We start from the raw sequence: 22,371 nt of genomic DNA, 5'->3' as shown, positions 1-22,371 counted from the left end.
TAAAGGAAATTATCCCTAAAACTGATGTATTTTCACTGATCTTGAAGAGGCGTAGTTTATAAAAGGAAGCAGTATATACTGTCTGATAGGCCTGAAGCATTATAGTAAATGGCCTTCCTCTTCTCTGTTTGATCTGGTGACTACCTGATTAGTGACTGGTCCTCCTCTTGTGTCTTTCTGGTGCTTTTCTGGTTGCGTCCCCAGTGTGAGTGGAAATGGGGCATGGAGCCTGGGCGGGACGGCTGGGAGGAGAGATGGCAGCCGGGATGGCACGCTGACTGGAGGAGTGCCAACCGCTCTCAACCAGGTAGGGATCCATGCCAACTCAGCCTCTGTCTCTCTTCGTCTCTCTGAACCAGTGGCCGTCATGCTCGCTGACATTCAAAGTTTGTTACCCGCAATAAAGATTCACCACTTTTTTTTTCATTACTCTATCTGTCACCCATCTGAATATGATACAGCACCACTATTGGTCGATATGGTCCTTATCGCTTGAGTGTCTGTGTGTGTGAGACAATCTGCTCTTTGCAGTCTTAACTTTTATTTTGGCATATGACCCTGACCCTGTCATTAGTGCTGTTTCTACGCATCTATTCCGTATTATTCAAATTCTTTATTGTCATATGCACAGCACTAACACTCAGGAGGTTGTTGGCAATGACCTTCTTGGCTCCCTCCAACAATGATCATAGAAATATATATAAAGAAAATGGCATTAGTACAGTTAAAATACAAGACATAAAATAGTGCAGAGGTCAAATTACAATTTACAATTATTAAATCTAAAATATCACTCACTCTTGAGAATTGGGACAAAACCGTATTTCAAAGGGGGGTTTGGTTTTACTCTTTTATGCTGGAAAAATATATTTCAAAAGATCAAACTCTTGGCTATTAAACCTTGTAATGGGCCAGCCTCTTAGTGATTCAAGTTTTATTAAATGCATTAAACAGAGTTCACAAAATGTTATATTTTTTCATTTCACAGCATAGTCATAGTGAGCAGCCATTTTATTTTTTTTTAAGTTCTTAAGAGTTCTCTTAATGTTAATAAAAATACACATTTTCAAACCATAATTTTTATTTAGATTTGATTTAGAAGGGCTACAGAGTTGACATGGTTGAGGCACATCTGATAGCAATTATTATTTAATACATTTGTCAAAAAGAAAGTGCTTGAGCAATATTCCCCCTTTTTTAAAAACAGGAAGTGAGACGGGTCCTCAGGGTATAGCTAACCCTTTTATATTAAATCATGTTTTTGTACAAGTCTGACAGAGTTGACGGAAATCTGGGACACAACTTTAAGGGGCAAACATTTTCGACACTCTCACATGTTCATGTGTTGTTTTGGGCTTCACTGATGATCTTTTTATTCTGTTGTATAGTTTAGAGGATGTGTTGGTCTGTCAGACAGATCAGGCAGAATATTTGTGACTGGTGTGATTTGGGTCTCTGATGATCCAGCTGGCCGTCTTCTTGCACTGCTGGGTGTAGAGGTCCTCCATGGATGGCAGCTCTGTTCTGGTGATGTGCTGAGCAGTTCCACCTCTGCAGAGACTTACAGTTGACGGCGGTGCAGCCAGTCAGGATATTCTCAGCAGTGCACCTATAGAAGTTGCAGAGTGTCCTTGAGTCCATGTTGAGCCTCCTCAGCCATGGTCTCATTGTGTGTGCCATGGTTGCTTGGTTCTTTGTTGTTGTGAGTCCAGGTCGGGAACCTGAATCTGCTGACTCTGTCCACTGTAGTCCTACTAATGGCGATGGGAGCGTGTCCTCTTCCTCAAATAGTCTCTTCTCTGAATCCTTTGCTGTGAAAATATGTTCACGTTAGACTTTTGGGTTCTAAACTTTGCAAATGATGAAACTTTATCTTGATCACACATTCGGCCAGGTGCATATCTATATCAAAATCTTATCTTTAGTGTAGACATCACACCGCAGATGATTGGTGTATTGACAGTTTTGGCAGACTATGTCAGTCATTTTACACTTTGGAAGGCTTGTTTTAAACTTAACTAAAACTGAACCATTGGTAACATAATTATGTTGCTGATGGGACACGTTAAAAAGACAAACATTTGGCTGTTGGGGTTTGTTTTCACATTGGATATTTCAACTTTCATGATTGCAAATGAGTAGAAATCTATGATTAGGTATACAGTATAGTAGTTGGTTAGTCACTTTCAGCTTGGGTCTTTCCTGATAATCCCCATTTTAGAAAGTTTTTTGCTCTAAGAATTGGCTTAGAGTGTCAACTTTTCAGCATTTCAGAAGTTTGATGACACTGCAAAGATCTCCACATTAACATGACTGAACAATGTAACAACAGAAACAATAGTTGTGCATCACGGCAACATCTGGTAAAGAGTTTCCACAGGTACAGCCTGTAAGGCGGCACGGTCCTGTACTTTTGCCAAACTGCAAGAAGGTTGTGGGTTTGAATCCTAGTTCTGACCTGGCCTTTCTCTGTGGAGTTTGCATGTTCTTCCCAGGTTTTCTCCAAGTGTTCTGGTCACAATCACCAGAAAAAATCTTGTATGTTAGGTCAGAGTTCCAGTCAGTACCACTGATCAAACAGGAGTGGGTCCACTGATGCTGCACTTTGACCACTCACTGTTTTTAATACTGGGATGGGTCAAATGCAGACACTGAATCTCAAAATGTAATTGTTCTCTGTATGGTCATAATAAAGTTGACCTTAAAATCACAAAAAACTCCAAGGCGCTCTTTGAAAACAATTTAATTGCCTTTATTGTCATGGCATGGTCATGTTAGACCTTAAAACGAACAAACTTTCACACATTTCGGCATCAAGCCTTCGTCAGGGAGTCAAGGTTGACCTATAACCTCATGATCAAACCTGTATTGTGTGATCATCAATATGAACATTTTGAATGAGTGATCACAGCAATTTAGTAGCAACGAAGAGTTGTATTCGGCAGGAATATGGCATTGTTTTCCAAAAGCTCAGTTTTTGTTGCCCTTGCTAAAACACAAGGCCGACATTTTCAATGTCATCTATTCGGCCCAGTGAGCATCTTGCTGTTGAAAAGACGTGAAAAACAACAATGCTCACCAGTGAAAAGACTTTCAGATTAGGTTCAAAAGTGAGTTTTTTTCCCCTCCGACTATTTAAAGACATTGATTGAATGCTCACATGGAGACCATATTTCAGTGGGATTTGCAACAGTGACACTTTCATCCTTTACAATGTGGAAATATTTGCCTTTCGTCACTTTGGAGCCTCACTCAAAAATCACATCCAAATTTCTCAGTTGAAAGCCAGAAAAAAAGAAAAACCTCACATAGGAATCAAACCCCAGACTCCTGGATGAAAGTACCGCACAACCCATTCATCATCCACAACATCTTATGCCTTTGTGGACTTTGTCGCTCTTTAGACTATGTCACCTATCTGCCCAAAGTCTCTCTGCTAGAGAGGCCTGAAGAAACACTAACTTTTCCCAACTCTGCAGCTCCTAGTACATTTATCTGTGGAAAAGTCAAAGCTGTAACCAACATGACCAAGTACTTGCAAGTGCATGTTAGGCTACAACAATAGGCACAATTTCTTATTTTAGACACAGAACTTCTCCTGACCGGGAAGCTTCTTGATGGTATGAAAACTTTGAACTCTGTTAAGGAAAAATGAAGTTTTTCCTCTAAACTCATTAAACATATTAGAAAATAGTTGCTGAAAACATGTGAAAAGACTAGTTGTACTGAATTGTGCAGTTAGACTGTTAAACTCGGGATTTCTTAGGCGGACCTGAAACATCGTTTGGTGCAGTACAGGAGCCATGGCCCCCAACACTATATGAGTCCCACAATCTGACACATGAACGACACGCCTCCCCCTCCCTCACCCTCCCTAACTGTCAGTTACAAACATACACTCAGTGACTCTCTCAGTCCAAATCAGTCACATCAGTCATCATGTCACTTCAGCTCACTTCAGTTCCAACAACCCAACATAGGAGAAAAAACAAAATACCATCCTGACCAACCTGTCACCGTCCTCTGGCTCTGGTGGCTCAAACATGTCTGAACATGGTAGATGGAGCATCGATGTTTCAGGTCATTTTCATGTCATAGTGGTGTTTGACTCTGAGACAGTGGAATGGACACGCCCCCAGCATTTGAGAGCAGAGAAGGCCTGATTTTATTCTAGGCAAATGATAAACTCAGAACACACATTTATTGTTGTTTTACCCAACCTTTAATATTCTCTTTTAACCTACACCTGAATAAATTTTCAAAATGATCAAAGAAGTTTGTGTTATAGCTGCATTTTATCTGGTTGAAAGAGGGCTTAGATGTTTAGACCAAATATCAACCAGTTCTCAGCTAGAAATCAATCAATGCCAAAATCTCAGTCGTGCTCACTGAGTGGAGAAAGTCGACGGTAGACCCTCTGTGCTGAATGTTGTTAAAGGGACAGTTCACCCCCAAATCAAAAATACGTATTTTCCCCTGGGCTGCTGTGCTACTTATCCATCGAGACAGTTTTTGTGTGAGTTGCAGAGTTTTGGAGATATTGACTGTAGAGATGTCTGCCTTCTCTCCAGTATAATGGGGCCAAATGGCACTTGGCTTGGAACAACTTTCTTTCTAGCAGAAAAGAAAGAGGTTCCAGTGGATTCTCTGCAGAATAAAAGTAGTTCTACACATGAAACTGCTTACCACAAGGTCTGTGGATTTTTTGGTCACATGGAGTGCCATTTAGTGACATATTGGAGAGAATGCAGCAATCTCTATGGTCGATATCTCCAAAATTCTGCAACTCAGATGGATAATCAGCACTATAGGTAAGAAGAAAAACACGTATTTTTGATTTTGGGATGAGTTGTTCCTTTAACTTGCAAAGTTCCATGTAATTCCTCACTGGTGTTATATGAAGTTGGCTATGAAGCACTTTGAGCTGCATTTGCTTGTTTTCATAAATGCACTCAGTGTGTTACTATCACTTAATGTTACGATTCACGTGCTGACTAACACGGGCCCAGACTGCCAAAGGACAGTGGCTGTAACTGGCTCTGAGACAGATTGAGAACATCAGGTGTTTTAATTCAACCGGTGTCAGCCTGTGAAACTCGGCTGCTCGGGCCAAACTGGCCCTCGGCTACGCTCTCTAATGTTTATATGTGGAAGTACGAGCCAAACGCATCCCCTCAACACGCGGGTCAAAAGCTATGAACTCGGAGTGGGCATGTGCCAGAGACACGGCGGGCCTGCCAATTGCTGCAAGCCTGTGGCCAGACGGCGAGTGTACAGAGGTCAGGAGCAGCCAAGTGGAGTCCAGTGAGGGATCTCCTGGTTTAGTGTTGGCCAAACAACGCCCCCAGGCTGGCTGGACCGGCTCAGTATGACTGCTGTGTGTGTGTGTGTGTGTGTGTGTGGAGACAAACTGAGACAGAGATGCTCAGCCTGTCTGTCCTCTGTGGGTTTGATTTGCTGTTTACTGGTCAGAGTGGGTGATCAGAGGTCTGGACTGGATATCCCCTCCATAAACATTACACTTGTTTAAGTCTGGTTTTCTGCACGGCACTGCATCTCCACAGAGGATAGAAAGTTTGATCAGCAGATCAACAATATAAATCTACTGATGTTTTTGTATTGACAGGAAGCTTTTTGGGGATTTTTCCTCATATGTTCAATGCGGGTGGCATTACTTTGTGTGTTATTTTTCAATTATTAATATATTTTTATTTGTGTTATTATTCAGTATTATTATTTTGAATGTTTTATTTCCTTTATGTATTTTTATTTTTTTGTATCATTTACATTTCCAATGCACTTATTTGTTTTTATTGATTTCATTGTGAATTCTTTTTTTTAATTACATTGATTTATTAGTTTTGGTTTTATATTGTTGAATTATTTTTCCAGGGCTGTCCCCATCAAGTTTTTTGGTCTGACCCTGATCTGAGTCTTGTGACACTGTGCATCTGCTAATTCTCTGATTTCATCTTGGTTGCATATTTTATTTCTGCATAAATTATTTTCTTGGAGCGAAAACGAGCATCGTCAAAGTTCCAGGCGGACACGTGTGTCATGATTTTGTTAAAAAAAATATTTCCATGACCATGTTTACTGTGACTGGCATCTTTGCTAATCACTTTTCATGATGTTTGCACTGATCACCATTGATTGTCTGACATCAGACCTGTGTGCCATCAGCAGTGTTGAGATTTTTTCAAAATGTAATACATTACATATTACTAGTTACTGTCACTTGAAATTATTAAGTTACTTAATGTAGAGTAATGTGTCACACTAATTTTGCATTCCTTTCACCAAAATGAATGCAGAAGTATCCCTGCAGTATTGAGATGCCTCTATATTGCAACACGTCCCACGGACGTAACCTCAACCTGAAGTGTTTATTTATGCTTCAAGGTTATTTTTCTGACAATGTGCATGTGAATGCAAGGTTGATGCCCAAGATGGCAGTGAATAAATATATTTATCTACATTTTGCAACTTAGACAGTGCGTGCTGCTCTCTGGCTTTCTGCACTGTTGTGGAAGAAATGAGTTAAGTTTTATGTCACATGATGTAGTAAATACAACAATATTATAGAAATTATACTGGTAATGCCTTATATTACTTTGGTACTGCTAGAAGTAATATTACTGTAATGCATTACTTTTATGATGTGTTACCCTGGAAACTGATCATCACTATTTAGCCTTCAAACTGTTGCACCGTTCATAAGCTTTATAAAGCACTGAGTAAAAACACGCCTTATTGGCATTAAACAGATTCATGATCTTATATTTTTACACCATCACAAACCACAAACACACACTTTCACACAATATCTGTCTTTCTCTCTTTATATATCCCTATCCTACTGACAGATAGAGACACACACACACATATTGTAGATGAAACAGTGCTGACCCCCCCTCTGGGCGGTCACTGCCTTCCTTTGGCACGGCCCTGCTTGGGAACAGTCCAGAGTCCTTGAGGTAAGATGGCACAGGCCTGTGTTTGGCACACCGGCAGTGCAGTGGCTAGTGTTTCTCTACTAGCCTTTGCACACAGTACAGGTGCCACTGGGCTATACACACACACACACACACACACACACACACACAGGCTCAGGATAGCCAAAGCTGAATCTACAGCCAAGTCCACTTACAGGCCATGGGAGGATAAACACACACTCTGGCCAAATACACACACATATGCGGCCAAAACCAACCTCGACCACTCTGTGGCCAAAGGCATTTGCAGCACGGTCCCACTCAGCAGGGAATCCCAGCGCTTGGCTCTCCATCACTCCGGGAAAATCCATCTAAGAGCTAGGAGAGGGAGGGAGGAAGAGGAGGAGGGGGGGGGGGGGGTTGTGGTAAGAAAAGCTGGACAATCAAATATTACACAGTGTTTAACACTTCATTTTCAATCCCAGCCGATTCCATTCCCCGCCAGTGTTAATTGCTGCTGTGCTACCTGCCACCAGTGGTCCTTTATGAAATGACTTCTGAATTGAAGCATATGGACGAGGAACCGCAACGGGAGCCGCGAATGACTTGAGGAAGGGTCCCATTAAATAAGAGCCGGCTAATTACTTTGTCCTCCCTTTTGTCCTGCGCTATCCGGGCTCTTGCCGCCGTTCATATATCTTACTGTAATGAGTAAAGCCAGGGCCCGGCACCTGCGCTCAGTAATTAAACATATAAATTCTCCCCACACGGAAATATGTGTACTCACCAGGATTGATTTATAAGGCTCTCTAAATTGCACTGTTGAGCTTATTTTCATTGGCTGTTTTTTTCAGAGGGACCGGGAAGAAGAGAGTCGTTCATCAGCTCACTGGTGGAAAGCTCCATCTTTTAAAACACTCGTCTTCTCCGAGTCAAGTTTCCTTCTTTCCATTGTTACCGTTGGTGTTGTGGGTGGTGATGGGGAACCGGCCCGGGCCTTCTGGAGAGAGAAAAGAGCTGATGCACATTCACAGCCAAGAACTCCAGTGAAAAATGTACTCATAAAAGCATAGCATGATCAAATAGGGATCCAAACAAAACAGCTCTGTGACTTATTTATAGTCCCTCACTGTACAGTAGGAAACACTGAGTGAAACAATGAAATGATCACTTTTGTTATACAGAATACTGCTGCAGAATTCAACTCTATATAATTTGATGGGATTCATATTAACCTCTTTTTCCACATTATACATGAAGATAGCTGTTAACAAATCATTTTCAGCATTATATGTATTGCATTATGTAACTATTTTCCCCTAAAATAACACTTTCAACATCATTTTGTCAGCACTGACTTGTAAAAGGGAGAATGGCACCTTTTTCATTCCCTCTTCCATGGCTGAACACCTTCCTAGTTGTTTTTATTTTATTTAAAGGTCCAGATTTATGTGGATTTATTGACAGAATATGGCAGAAATGGAATATAATTGACCCTTCTTTCAACCTAACCTCCAAACAGCAACTGTCCGATCATTAGCAACCATAACTAGGACGGTCAAGCTTTTCATTTCTCTACATTTTGAGACAGTGTGCAAGAGGATGTCAGCATTTCATGAGTCTGGATGGTTGCGTCTTTTTTTTGTAGTCTCTGAAAAGCGTGAAACACAAGAGGACACTTGTTGGGAGTGGATTAAACTCTGCCTTCATCTTCTCAATCATGACGTAGAGATGCTGAAGTAATAGATTATTAGCATCTCTGGCTAACTAACACTGGCTTCCTAGCTGAATCTGCATTTGTTCCGTGGGGGTTTGAGGAGGAGGATGCGGGCTGATGCATCTCACTCTGGCTCACTGTCTCAGGTCTATGCTGAGTTAGCTTAGCTCTTATCCTGGTTCTCATCCACAATCGTGGTCCAGCTGCTCTGGCTGGGTGACCGTTGCACTAATCGAGTCCTTGTGTTTACTTTACCCACATTAATGAGTGTATTGCAATTTGCAATTTGACTGGATGCTGTCAGAGGGGTGCAAACAAAATGGATCTGGTGAATTGCGTGTTGACTCGATGAGAATGAATAATGTTAATATTAGTTTATTCAGGAAATGTAGGGAAATTAATTTATTTGTGGAGTCACACTTTTTAGTCTTTGGGCCTGGAGGAAGTTATCAAGTATTTGCAAGTGAAAAGGCTCAAGTTCAAGTGAAGTTACTGGTCATTGCTGTTAAAAGTCCAAGCTGAGTTGCAAGTCTTTTAATTTTGTCGAGTCTGAAGTAATCAAATTTATGAAATGTGCCGCTGCTGCAGAACGAGCCTCTAAAGTAGATATGTTGAGTTCATATTTGTTGGGATTTACCTGATCTTTGTATTTACGTTGTTATCTATGGTATCAGGGGCCTAATATTTCTGCTGCAGGCGCTGGAATTGGCCCTCAGGCTGTTTCACTTCACTGTATCTCTGCTGGAGAGGATAAGGGTCCTCAAGTCAGTCTCTGCCAGAGAAAAAATGAATAGACTCTGATGACGGTGAAATTATCATTTGATGAGTGAGATCAAGCTTTCAAACAAGAGTAATTATAAGAGCAGCAGTGACAACAATTGTCAGATTTATTTATTTGGTCCGAACGCGGCCAAAGAGATCAGAGGGACAGCAGCTGTACTCCACTACACCACCATATTACTGATGGTCTTTTTTTAATTCCATGTATGCAGACTGTGTGCGGCGGCATATAAAACCATATGAGCCTCATTCTCCTCCATGGCTGATGGAATTCCCTATTAGCCGACTGGAGAATGTTTCCCAGCTGGGAGTCTCAGTTTGAATGTGCTGTGTTAAAACCTAATGAATGTCATAATTAACTGGATATACTTTACATTTAGAATGGGATCCGCTGTTATAAAACCGTCTACCTTTTAACCCCTTCTTCACCCCTCTTCCCCTCTCTCTCACTCTCTCTTTTTCACTCTCTTTATTCATTTCTACAGATGACATTTCTTTATTTGGTTTGCATTATTTTTTCTCTGTTTCTTGTTCAATTTCTTTTCTCTTTTTTTGGTTTTGGCAGGGGCCTGCAGCTTTCACAGCATTCCAGACACTTTTGTTAATAAATCATTGGGAAGTTAATGAAAACGGCATTCAGGCATATCCAAAATGATTGTGTTCTTTGTCATGCTAATAAAGTGAAAGATGTTCGTCCAATGGGTGAATGCCTGCACATTACCAGCAACTTCTGATTATGTGTGCGCCTGTTGCACCTCCTTCTTCCTCCCTCACCCTCTCCTTGTTTTCTCTCACCCTCTCCTTCTCACAGACGAATGTTTTAGCATATTTATCTCATAGGTTATCAACATGAATCCAATTGGTTCCCCAAGCAGACATTTGTGTCACTCTAAATTGCTCGGAGGGAAATAAAAGGAGATGGTCGCCTTGACTTGTTGATGACCTCTACTTTTTCTCCTTTACACCGCGGCCCCCCTCCAGTCTCCATTTACCACCTTTGTGTCTGAGCTTTACACACAAGAACAGATACTTAATTTACCTCGAAACTTAGAAGTGAATCAGACGTTGGCAGCTTTGATGGCCAGTGACATGCAGGAGGTGATCAAGTTCGACCCAGGCAAGCAAATTTTCAGAATACATGAGGGCATGATGGGAAAAAACATCAATATAACCAGAAAAGTTTTTTTTAATGTTAAGACCATTTTGGAATAAATTTTTGCTTTTTGCGAGCTCCTTTATTCCATTTTACTGTACTCAATGCATGCTTTATTTTATCTTAAAATCCTAAAATTCATCTAAATATGTGTTTTTGTGTAACAAATATTTTAAATTACAGGTGATTTGAGAAATGTGTAAAGGGGTCATCCACACCAACAACTACAACAACAGAAAAACTATAGCTCTAAAATCAAGTGGATGGAGGATGAGAATGTGAGAATATGTGTTTCAATTGCAAAAAATATAGTGTTATTTTTCTAATTTTGCCTTATACCATCGATATGTTTTATGTTTATTTAATTTACATGTGCATTTGAGTCATGTAGATTTAATCGTACATGCTAATTTTCATATGCAGTCCCTGTCAATGGCACATTTAAAGCATTAAAAAGAAAACATGTAACAGCATAGAACAGATGCACTGGAGACAAGTGAAAATATTCAAGATTAAATTATTTGCAATCATTATAACACATTACAGTTTAACGGCAAACACGTAATTTTCCTTTCATCTCCGTTAAAACCTGTATCGACAGAAATGCATGAAAGCAGTAACAATATGAAGTGAGCCACACTGGAACATAATTGCTGATCATTAAAATTAATTTCTGTCCTTTAGTTTACTGCCTAAGTGTTGTCATGTATTTACTCTCTCCTGAAGTGCAAACTGTGGTCGACTGTTTTATTCTCTTCAGTGTTACAGTTTGGTTTATTGCTTCACTTTCAGTTCAAACTAACAAGAGACTGAAATATCTGATAATTGGTGTCTACTAAAACAGAAACATAAGTCACACTTAATTACAATCACAGTCATCATTTTGCCTTGTATGGATGTAAAGTTTTGCCTTATTGTAAAAGCAGAGTCTGAGATACATTATCCAGATTAGATTTTATTTTGAACATATTAAAAAAACCTGATGATAAAATATGAAAGTAAGAAAAAAAACCCCACGACAAATAAGAGTAACAAATGAACTTAAGAGTAGAGATAAATATTTCATGTCTGAGAAATGTTTGACTACTCCAGCTTCTCACCCAAATTTTCAACAAACACAACTCGATCAAATCAACAAACATAAACATTTAGAAAACAATATTTGTTTAAACATATTTCATGTTGGTTTTCATTTCATTTTTAGTTATTAACTCATTTGATTGTAGTTTTATCTTCACTGATTGCTGCTTGAGCTTAAAAATCCATCTCAAGTTGTGTTGACTTTTTGTTATTTCTATATTTGCAGTAGCACAATAAATTATTTTCTGATTTCTTTGGCTTCATTTACACAACAGAGTTTCAATGTGCAAAACTCCTAATTCCTGATTTTGTGTCATATACAGCGTCTCACACATGCATTGAAAACATCTACATATGTATGCATCAGTGGTTATCAGAGCATCTTTGTATACATTATATATGTTTATAATTAAATTCTTATTTTTGTACTATCAATATAAAAATACTAGTTACTACTAGTAACTAATTTCCTCAAAAAAAAAAAAAACATTTGAAATGAAAGACTTTCCCAAACTTTCATTTTTATTAATTGCATATTATGGCTGGGTGTTTCGGCTGAAAAATGTCTGTCAATAAAATGTTTTATTTCAGTCAATATCAGAATTATTGATTGAATTGAATTTTTAATAAAGACCAGGAGGAAAAAAAGTCAATTGAATGCTTAACTTTGATAGTTCTTTATTTTTCATAAATTGATAATTTAATAATTTATTACTTTTATTAGGGAATAGAAAACAGTGGTGAGCCAACCTGTCCTTTTTTTAAAATCAACAATTATTTCACCATCTGCCGTCATTTTCTCATTTTCTCGCTGCTCACTGTTTCTGTCCTTGTTTCACTTGATGATGCAACAGAACACCCCTGTTTACTGATTGGCTGTTTTGTTTCGTGTCACTCGTAGCTCCATTATCAAGCGATATGATTGGCTGTTTATGAGCCTGCGTTTATTTGTTGTGTGCTTTCATGGCCACTTGCATTTATTGCATTTAAGTTAAATTATTGAAAATTTATCGAACTACTTTTTTATTGTTATTGATGAAGAGTGTATTGCTGTTCGTATCACTTTTGTTTTATTACCCAGGCCTGTTGTATACTGTGTTACAATAGAGATGATACAGTCGTGTCTAACTTTCCACTGCAGTAAATCAACACGTATAAGAGAAAATAATTAGATTCTTCTGCTCTTTATCAAAAGGTTTTGTTTAATCATCATCATGTACTTAAACACTTGTAAGTTTAATAGCTGCAGTCATACTGTGATGATGGAAGCATAAAAGAGTAATCCACAGTTCACACTGTAACTGAAAGCCAACTCAGTTCAACATTTTGACAGTAAACAAAAGAAAAGAAATACATTTTAGTGGTGGAGAAATCAGTAGAAATGATTTTACTCAGCTTGGTGATTCTGCTACGATATGAAGACGTTTGCGACTTCATGCTACCTTCTAGTCAGAAGACTGTGGACTTTCAGGTGCAGATATGAGACGTCTGAAGACTGAGCACATGAATGACTATTTTACATGTTGTGTATGTCTGAAGGTAAAAATGTAGCTCATTTGTCAAATAAACTGACAAATGAAAGTGTTCATTTGAATTTAAGTTGCATCTCTTACTTACTGTTATTTGAATAGTTTTATTCAGGAAAGGACTACAGTGTGTTCCTGAGAATTTTTGACACCTTTTTTTTACTTTTGATTTTCTTCAAAAATTCACAAATAACTAAAATTTATTGACAATGCAATTTGTTAGCTGACCGCTGTTTTCCTTTTACAGGCTGTAACAGCAGTTCTCAACAGTAACGCTGTATATAAAGAATAATTCTACATGTCTGAAAATAACTATTAAAATGTAAGAATGTTATAAAGAGTATTAGTTGAAATGCACAGTATAAATACAGCACTGATGCCATCAGTGCACAAATCAGTGCACAGTGGAATCGAGTTCAGTATTACATGGTTGAATGTATAAATTGTAAATAAATTATAGCTTATAGCTGCTGGAAGGGATGGAATAAGTCCAGGGCAAGTTTATTAAATCAGAGTGTGTGACACTGATTTAAGGTGGAGATGAAAAGTTTCATCACCACAGGCAGAAATGACGTCCTGTGGTGGAGCGTCAGCGACTCCTTTAACTGACAGAGTGTATGTCACCCTCTGTCAAAAGGTGCACTTCAAGGAGTCTTTTTTATTTTATGAAAAAAACAAAAGACAAAACAGGTTTCCCCATAACTTAGTAACAAAGAAAAGCAGAGATTTTAAAGAAAAAAATTACATAATTTTGTAAAGCAGAAACAGACGGACACAAATGCATGAAAAAAGTATCTTGTTACGAATCACAGCCTGATCTGCTGATCATATGTATCAAAATAAAATACAAAATACTGCTATGAGAACAAATACAAGTAGGTTTTAATCTAAAAATACAAAAACACATTTTATACAAACTGAGCTGACATTTTAAGCTTCTAGGAGCCTAAATATTGGTTTGATCTGCATCCCTACACTGAGAAGAAGACAGCTGCAAACTTAAGTGGTCAGTCAGGATTTCTTGGAGGTGGGAGGCTGTTCAGAGGTGCATGCTGGGAAGTTTCTAGCCAGTGAGTGTATTTGCCAGTTGTGGAGCTCACGTTTAATAATCACTCTTTTCGTCTTGTATTGTATTTTAGTGCCTTTCAGTAAAGCAGCCCTGGTTTGTCTGATCATATGTTTGTACCAAAAACTAAACAAAACTTTTTTTCCCCTCAATCTACACGAATGAACTCTGGTCATTCACAGTGAGCAGCTCGACCCAACAGAACATTTCACATGACTCACTTTTTTCCCCTACGGTTCAAACCTGGAGACAAAAATGTGTCTTATTTGAGAATAAAAAAGACATTAAATATATTTCATGTGTTTCAGATACGCAGAAAAAAAAAAAAAAAAGCCTCTCAAAGTAACTGATACAAATTGCATCTCCTTTTTTCCTGCCTAGCAAAATATAACTTACAAAATATTCAAAAGTAATTAAAGATATGGGCTATGTAGAATAATTTAATTTGAAATATTGCTCCTCTGTGAGCAGAAATATGTAGGGGTATTTTTTTGTTTGTTTGTGTATTTTTAGCTCTGGGATATTTATCTCATGACCAGATTTATCTCATGACCCCATGTGAGCAGTTCCGACCTCCAGGCTGAGAAGTGATGTTACCACAGATTTACTGATCAAGCCACAATTAAATGATTTTACACATTAAAACTGACAAAAGATAAGATGGAACTTTATTAATCCTGAAAGAAATTTTTGTGCCAGAGAAAAATGTCTGTAACGTGAATAACAACAATAGAGTAACAAATATAAAGTTTAAAGGACTAAATGCAAGAAACAGTGTCTCATATAATTACAATGAAAGTAAGATTAAGTAAATAAAGTAAAAACAAAAATAAAAACATTAAGAGTAATGTCTGCACACAAAATAAGGGTTGCAGCTAACGATTATTGTCACTGTCAAGTAATCTGTTGATTATTCTCTCGATTAATCCTTTTGTTAAAGTTGGTGTATTGGATTTTTCAGGGGCAGAAAATGTGTACATTATAATGGCAGCACTCTGGGAGACAGAGGCCAGATTAGGGAGCATCTGTTTCTGAAAAACAAATACAAGTGAAGAAGAAAAAGCAGCAAACAGAAAGAGAAAAATAAAAGAGTTTGCTTATTTTAAATGATGGATATTAAAGACAAAAAAAAAAAAAATGTCGACCAATGGTTCCTAAAGCCCAAGATGACGTCTTCAAACTGTCATAAAGTAGTAAAGAAAACAAAAACTATTTATTTTTAAGAAGCTGAAATCAGAGATTTTGGACATTTTTTCTTAAAGAAATTACTCAGATGATCGATCAGTTATCAATAATCTCTACATGAATTTGAGAGAAATATTCTATGATCATAATGATGATTTCATATTCGTCTTTTCCTCTCCTCCTACGTGCTCGCTCTGTCTCTCTCTCTCTCTTCAGTCTCTTCCATAGATTGGTCAGGCCTAAACGCCTGCAGCTCAGGTACATCGGTCTGATTTCTTTTTTTTTTTTTCCTTTTTTCTTCTCCTTTTTTTTTTTCATAAAGCCCGAGTGTGAAAAAGGGAATGGAATATTTGATGGGGATGGTTTCCCATAATCAAGCTGAAATCTCCGTCATTATCCTGTATCAGCCGATCCCTTTTTAAAAAGCACCGCGAGTTACTGGTGTTTTACATGAATTTTGGGGCTCTGCGGTGCTACTGGGAGCCGAATACATTTGTCAGGTCGAGCCTCTCTTACAAATGCACTGCATGCAGTCTCTCTCTTTCACACACACACACACACACACACACACACACACACACACACACGCACACACACACACACACACACACACACACACACATAAAGCCTTCAGTAATGGCAAAATCACAAATGAAGCGGGGTGAGCTGAACAAGTGTGATTCTGTGCGTGTATGAGTGAGACAGAAAGACAGGAAAAATGTGTGTATTTAAATATAGATGCACAGAATTTCTGATAGATTTTTTTAGTTGGTGAAACACATTTTGCAATATTTGTTTCTTACAGAATCCTAAAAAGAGATGTTCTCATGACTATTCTAGGATGTAACCTCTGTCTCATACCTCCGTGAACTGATGCTGAAAAAGACTCATGGAGTAGAAATAATAAAAAAACAAATTTCTCTCTAGTTTTGTCTGGTTTTAGCAGAGGGTTTCTGCAAAAAACATTCAAATATTTTTCTTTTCTTCTGCACGCTTTATTGTTGTTGTTTTTGTTCTTTTTACAGGTTAATAGTCACAACCTGACATGTAATTTACACTTATTATCAGAGCTACGGACTAACTAAGTACAAATACTTAATTACTGCACTAAAGTAGAGTTTTCAGGTGTCTATACTTTACTTGAGTATTTATTTTTCTGTCAACTTTTTACTTTTACTCCCTACACTTTAACACAAATATCTGCACTCTTTACATTTTCAAAATGTGGTTGTTAGTTTAATTTTAATGCATTTGAGAGGCATTATTGATTCTTTTTAATTTGCATAATTGCGCGCTGCCTTCCCAGCATCAAGGCTGATTTCAGCCTGAATGGACGAGACAATAACACATAGAAAAGACGATTCCTCGGTGTATCCATCAGTGCACATCACACACGGGCAACAGGGGCAACTTAGGGCCAATTAGGAAGGCGGCAGGGTCAGAGTGTTTATGGGATAATATTACTGGAAAGAAGTTTTAATGCTGAAGTGGAGAAACTACAAAAGATGGATGGATGGATGGATGGATGGATGGATGGATGGTATCTTATTGAATTTTCTAGAATGAAGTGTCCTTTTTTTTCTTCTGTATGTTGTGTATTTATGGCCCAGCCTCTCTTTCTAGATCAAGACCAATGGCATTTTGATTGCTGTTGTTATAATTTGTATATTTAATGAAAATGCTGAGGAGGAACAAATAAGTTCTGGATATGATAACAGTGTTGCCTGATCTCAACCAACATACATGTATGAATTTATTTTGCATTCCAAACAACCATTGAATAAAAAAATGTATCTTGTCGTTTATAATTTTACAGTTTTCTTTGTTGCTCTAGAGGAGTTGAACAAAACAAACCAATAAATAAATGAAGAGAGCCAAAACAAAAGCTTTACAAACAGATCACACACACACACACACACACACGCACACACGCACACACACACACACGCACACAAAATGTGATTAGATTTCTGGTAAAAAATTAAATTAATTAACATTAAATTGTGTTGTACCAACCTGCCTTGAAATTAAGAACTGTCTTTGAAACTAAGCTTAATTTTTATTCTGAACTCAGGTTCAATTTAAATCTATTGCATCAAGCAATAGCAAGCACTGAGTGAAATCATCAGGTTCCTCGAAAGTTAAATTAGAGCTTCTCTGCCAAACCATCATGAGCAGGCTAACTGCGCTAACTAAAGTTTTTCTTAACTTTTTTAGCTAACTAGCAAAAAGGTTTGTTACTATCCAAGCATTCAAAAGTTTGCATTTTAAACTATATATTTAATTTCAGTTTACATCAATAACCCTATGTTTTATAAACTTAGATTAGTTTCTAATTGTTCAATGGAACTCTGCTTATTTTTAAATCAGTGTTTTTTCATTTTAAACCATTTTTTGCTAAACTAACTCAATTAAAACTAACTCAGATTAAATTGATCCTTGTTGGTGCAACCGAGTCATTATCTCATCTAGCCCAAGATTTGCAAAAATTAAGCACTTATCCTTCATTCTCCCACCCATATACCATCTTTTTCTTTTATTTCTTTGGCTTGGTTGAGTTTGTGTCTTAGTTTTTGTCTGTTAGATGAACATCTAACTTGTATAGAAAGTATAACATACACAATGGACTCAGAAGAAACAGTTTTCTGGAATTATGTTTTTGTTTTTTGTTTTTTTAAAACACTTGAATAAAGTCATTTAAAAAGACATTATGTCACAGACTTTTCCAAAATTTGTTACTGCCTTTCGTACCTTTAGCAAAAAGCCACTTACAAACTTACTTAACACACTGACTTCATGGGCTGCACAAAGAAAGTAAAAAAAAAAAAAAGAAAAAGAAAAAAAAGGAGCATAAGCATCAAACAGAAGTCATGTGAACAGAGTGCACTGCTCCTGTCCTGGGGCATGATTTCCTGTGAGCACCTTGGACCACACTCTCAAAGTTGCGTGCCAAGAACCCCCCTCCGAACACACTCGCACACTCCCCCCACCTCACCGCCCCCCCGTCCACAGCCCGACTTGTCGACCGCCTTGACCACCGCGCTCCGCAGGATTCGAGGTCAGGGTGCTGAGATGGAGGCTGGGGCCGCCCCTGAGCGCTGAGATTCAGGCCAGTTTTCTTCAACTTCCTCACCCTGCGCTGCTTCAAGGTTTGAGCCAGGGTTGTGTGTGTGTGTGTGCGTGTGTGCGTGCATGTGTGTGTGTGATGGTGGTGGGGGGGTAAAGCTGTTGAGAGCTGCTGGCGAGGGCACCGCACACCTCCCAAGGCGTTTAAAAAGGCATTCTCCCTCCGTGAGACACCTCCATAGTCAGACACCAGGGCAGGGAAGGCAGCAGCCGGCCAACATTTAGCTTCCTGCCGCTGAGAAGGAAGTGGGAAAAGGTCCTCCAAAGTTCCACCAACTGACTACAAAAGAGGTAGACATTGCCCCGAACCACTCATGAGAGGTCAGCTATTTTTTCTTCCTCTCCTCCCCTCCCTCCCCTTCCTCCGTGCGGCTGAGGTTACAGCATGGAAAGGTGAGCCTGAGCTGATCCCGCGCTGGGGAGGGCAGCCGTCACCTCGAGCGTCGGGCTAACACTAACATCCAGCAGCTCCAGTGTAGCCAGGATGAAAGGCAGTTGGAGGGGAGCGAACTGTACCGGGCTCCGCAGTATTGATGTCGGAGAAAATGAACCGATCGATCTGCAGAGGGAAAATGTAGAAATAGAAACGGTAAATCTGGCTCTCTTGACTAACAGCTTAACAGCGGCCATCTTTTTTTTCTTACCCCCTCTCCTCTTTTGCTCTTTTTTTTTTTTTTTTTCGCTGCCTTCTATGTAAACCAGGCCAATATTCCTGCATTGATGTTTTCTACAGGGCAGTAAAGCATTTGAAAGCTATATTGGCTTGTTTTGTTCTCCTCTAGATGAAGGATGCAGTGTTTTTGTGATCAATAGAGCCGCCTGAGTTACCGTTCAAGTTACAGTTATTAGGGACGGCGGAGAATCCACACGGGTCTGGCATGCGGAGCTGTCGTCTCGTCAGACGTCCGGGGAAGGATTTTGACTCGGTCCAGCAGCGGTGCCTGTATGGAAACATATGGAGAGATGAAATAATTCAAACATGCCTCGTGACTCCAGATGTTTACAGCTGTGTGTCAGTTACGATGAGGTGGTAAATAAAAAGGAGGGAAAACTGTGACCTCTGTTTGATAATCATCATGAGCAAAAGAGTCGCTGCAAATAAAAGTTAATTATGTCTTCAGAGGAGCTTTTACACTTTTAATTTTACCCTCAGTTTATAGCTGTATGTGCAACCAGGCAGAGGGAAACAGCCTGGAAAAGACTCTACAGACGACAAATTTGCTGATTCACATTAGAACCAACATGGAACCAACACTCAGGGTTGGGAGGGTTACTTTTAAAATGTTTTCTGATAACACTTACTAATTACCTGCTAAAAAAATGTAGTCAGTAATGTAATCCAAGTATGACAATAACTTGATTACTTCCTGTCACCTTTGGATTACCTCAGTATAAATTATGTTGAACTTGTTTAGCCTGATATCCTGTTTTTAGGGCTGCAACTAACAATTATTTACTGATCAAATTTATTTATCGATTAATCGGTTGATTATTTTCTCAATTAATTGATTAATTGTTTGATTCATAAAATGTCAGAAAATGGTGAAAAATGTTGATCAAAGCTCAAGATAACATCCTCAAACATCTTTTTTTGTCCACAACTCAAAATGAACTGAAATGCAAAAGGGCTTTTAATCTGAGATGTTGAATTGTATGAACACGTCCCATCATTCTTCTTCTCTGAGGAGTTTATCTTCCAAAATGCACATTTTAGTTTTACTTTTGGTAGGTTTATGTTGGTAATCTAATTTCCATTTTTGCGCTGGTTTACCACTGCAGTGGATGTTTTATTTCTTGAGCCAAGCTGCATTTTCCTTTGGGGTAATCCAGCTTTTGTCCCCTCTGTTTGTTATTACTGCTTTCTGTCTCTGAGTCCTTAACAAGATCTAAGAAAAGTGACCACATGATGCCTGTTTTAGCTTCTTTGCAATAGATTTTAAGATTTTACTGTTGGTTCCCCATGGCCTCTTTCCATGTCATATATCTGACATCTTATATGAGGCAGTACGTAGCCTGAGGTCTTCTACCTGTTCCTCAGGCCTGGTTGAAGGTGAAGGTGATGGAGGATTCACAGTCAGAACCCTAAAGTTATGAGAAGAGCTGCCTAAAGAACGCAGATCAGCAGAATCAGGGATGTCTTGTAAATCTCATCTTAAAACATACTTTCATCAGAAGATTTTACTTGATTTTTATTGACTTTATCATTTATCTGTTTGCTAATGTATGTACAATGTACATGAGGTCAAAAGGTCAACAAACTATATGAAGTGTTTGGTGTAAACTATGAAGAAATTACAGGAAGGTGTAGATTTTTCATTTGGGAGATTCTGCGACACTGTTTCCTCCAGTGGTGTTTTGCGGACTAACAAAATAAACCCGACCCTCAGTCGGCATGAGGGTGAGAACATAATGACTGAATTTTCATTTTTGTGTGAACTGTTCCTTTAATATTTTTTTTATAACAATTGAAGAAGTATGCAACTTAACAATCTGTGATTTCTTGAAGTTAAATTGCAGTAGAAAAAAACCACACTGCTCTTGAGAGCTGGGGTTCGTGTCCACTCTTGTGTGTCACCACTGATGTGTGTTTGCAGAAAAGGTGCAGAGACACAACAGAACAGAATGACTCTTGACTTGCTCTCTCTGCAGACGTTAGGCGAAGGATCATAAGTAAGATGGAAAAAATAGAAACAACCTGACAGCTAAATGAAAACAATCAACACAAGCTTGATTGACGGGACCCCTGGGTGCCTGCACCCATGGGACTAGACCTAATTGTTGAAGCATCACAGGGTGCAAAGTCACCGCTCACTATGATCAACACACGTAATAATAATAATCAAACTTAATCTGACTTATTATTTATGCATAATATTTAAACAGTAATGACTTATACTTTATTCTCTGTAGCATTTTGTGAGATGTAGCTTCTGACCCAAACATTGACACACTGTGGTTACTGCTGGGTGATAATACAGTTTGTGCAGATATAAGTGAATACATATATTTATTATCTTTGTTATTTGTTGAGGCCACTTTATTTTTAATGGTTTTATAATCTTACTTGAACATGAAATGTGCAAATTCTGCCACTGGATGTTGCAAAGCAGCATGGGATCTTTGGAGCTGTTTTCTAGTTGTTACCATTGCAGATGAAAATCTATCTGACATGACTCAGGTAGAAATCATGTTCATGTTTGAGGTAATATTAGAGTTTTATTTGTGTTACGTTTATTAATGTACTCAGACTTTCTTGCACTCTCTGATGTATCCTGGAAGTTATAACAACTAGCAACTAGCTTGCAGTGGCTTGCAGGAAACGGACCTTGAATAAATTACAGATTTCTCTTCATTTGAACATCGCTAGAAATATTAGGGACGATGTAAGTAAACAACTCAACAAAATATATAACATATATCTTGTGTTTTTAGATATTTAAATGCAAAAATGTTACACATTGGATTTAATTCATTTTAGTCCTCAGCCTCATCATCACGTAGGTTCCTGAATTCCAAAATGAGTCGAGTTAAGGGGTTTTGGCTGAAGTAAAAATGTTCAAACCGCAAGTCGCACATAACTCAACTGTTCCTGAGTGGAACATAATGAGAGCTCACAAATTAGCCTGCAGTTGCACGACACATTACTACAAATGTTTCACTGTAAAAATAAAATAAATTGGTACAGGGACTGCTGGATTTGTATGAATGGTGCAATGCAATAGGTTTTAACAGGGCAAATGGGAGCAGATCAAAATTAGGCTCCGTTCTTGGACTGTAATGACTAACTACAGCTGGTTAGCTAC

General features: G+C 38.5%; 1 long non-coding RNA gene across 1 annotated transcript in view; it reads left to right on the top strand.

Moving 5' to 3' along the window:
• Positions 1–200: 200 nt before the first annotated feature.
• LOC146315017 (uncharacterized) overlaps positions 201–22,371 on the top strand; it is a 62,339-nt gene continuing 40,168 nt past the window's right edge. The window contains exon 1 of the long non-coding RNA XR_014771855.1: positions 201–307. This is a non-coding gene — a long non-coding RNA (uncharacterized LOC146315017). The remainder of the gene's footprint in view (positions 308–22,371) is intronic.

Source organism: Lutjanus erythropterus, chromosome 14 (assembly GCF_056507025.1).
Source record: "Lutjanus erythropterus isolate fLutEry1 chromosome 14, fLutEry1.hap2, whole genome shotgun sequence".
Taxonomy (NCBI): domain Eukaryota; kingdom Metazoa; phylum Chordata; class Actinopteri; order Lutjaniformes; family Lutjanidae; genus Lutjanus; species Lutjanus erythropterus.
The sequence above is the reverse complement of the archived record's forward strand: the minus strand, read 5'-3'. Positions and strand labels throughout refer to the sequence as shown.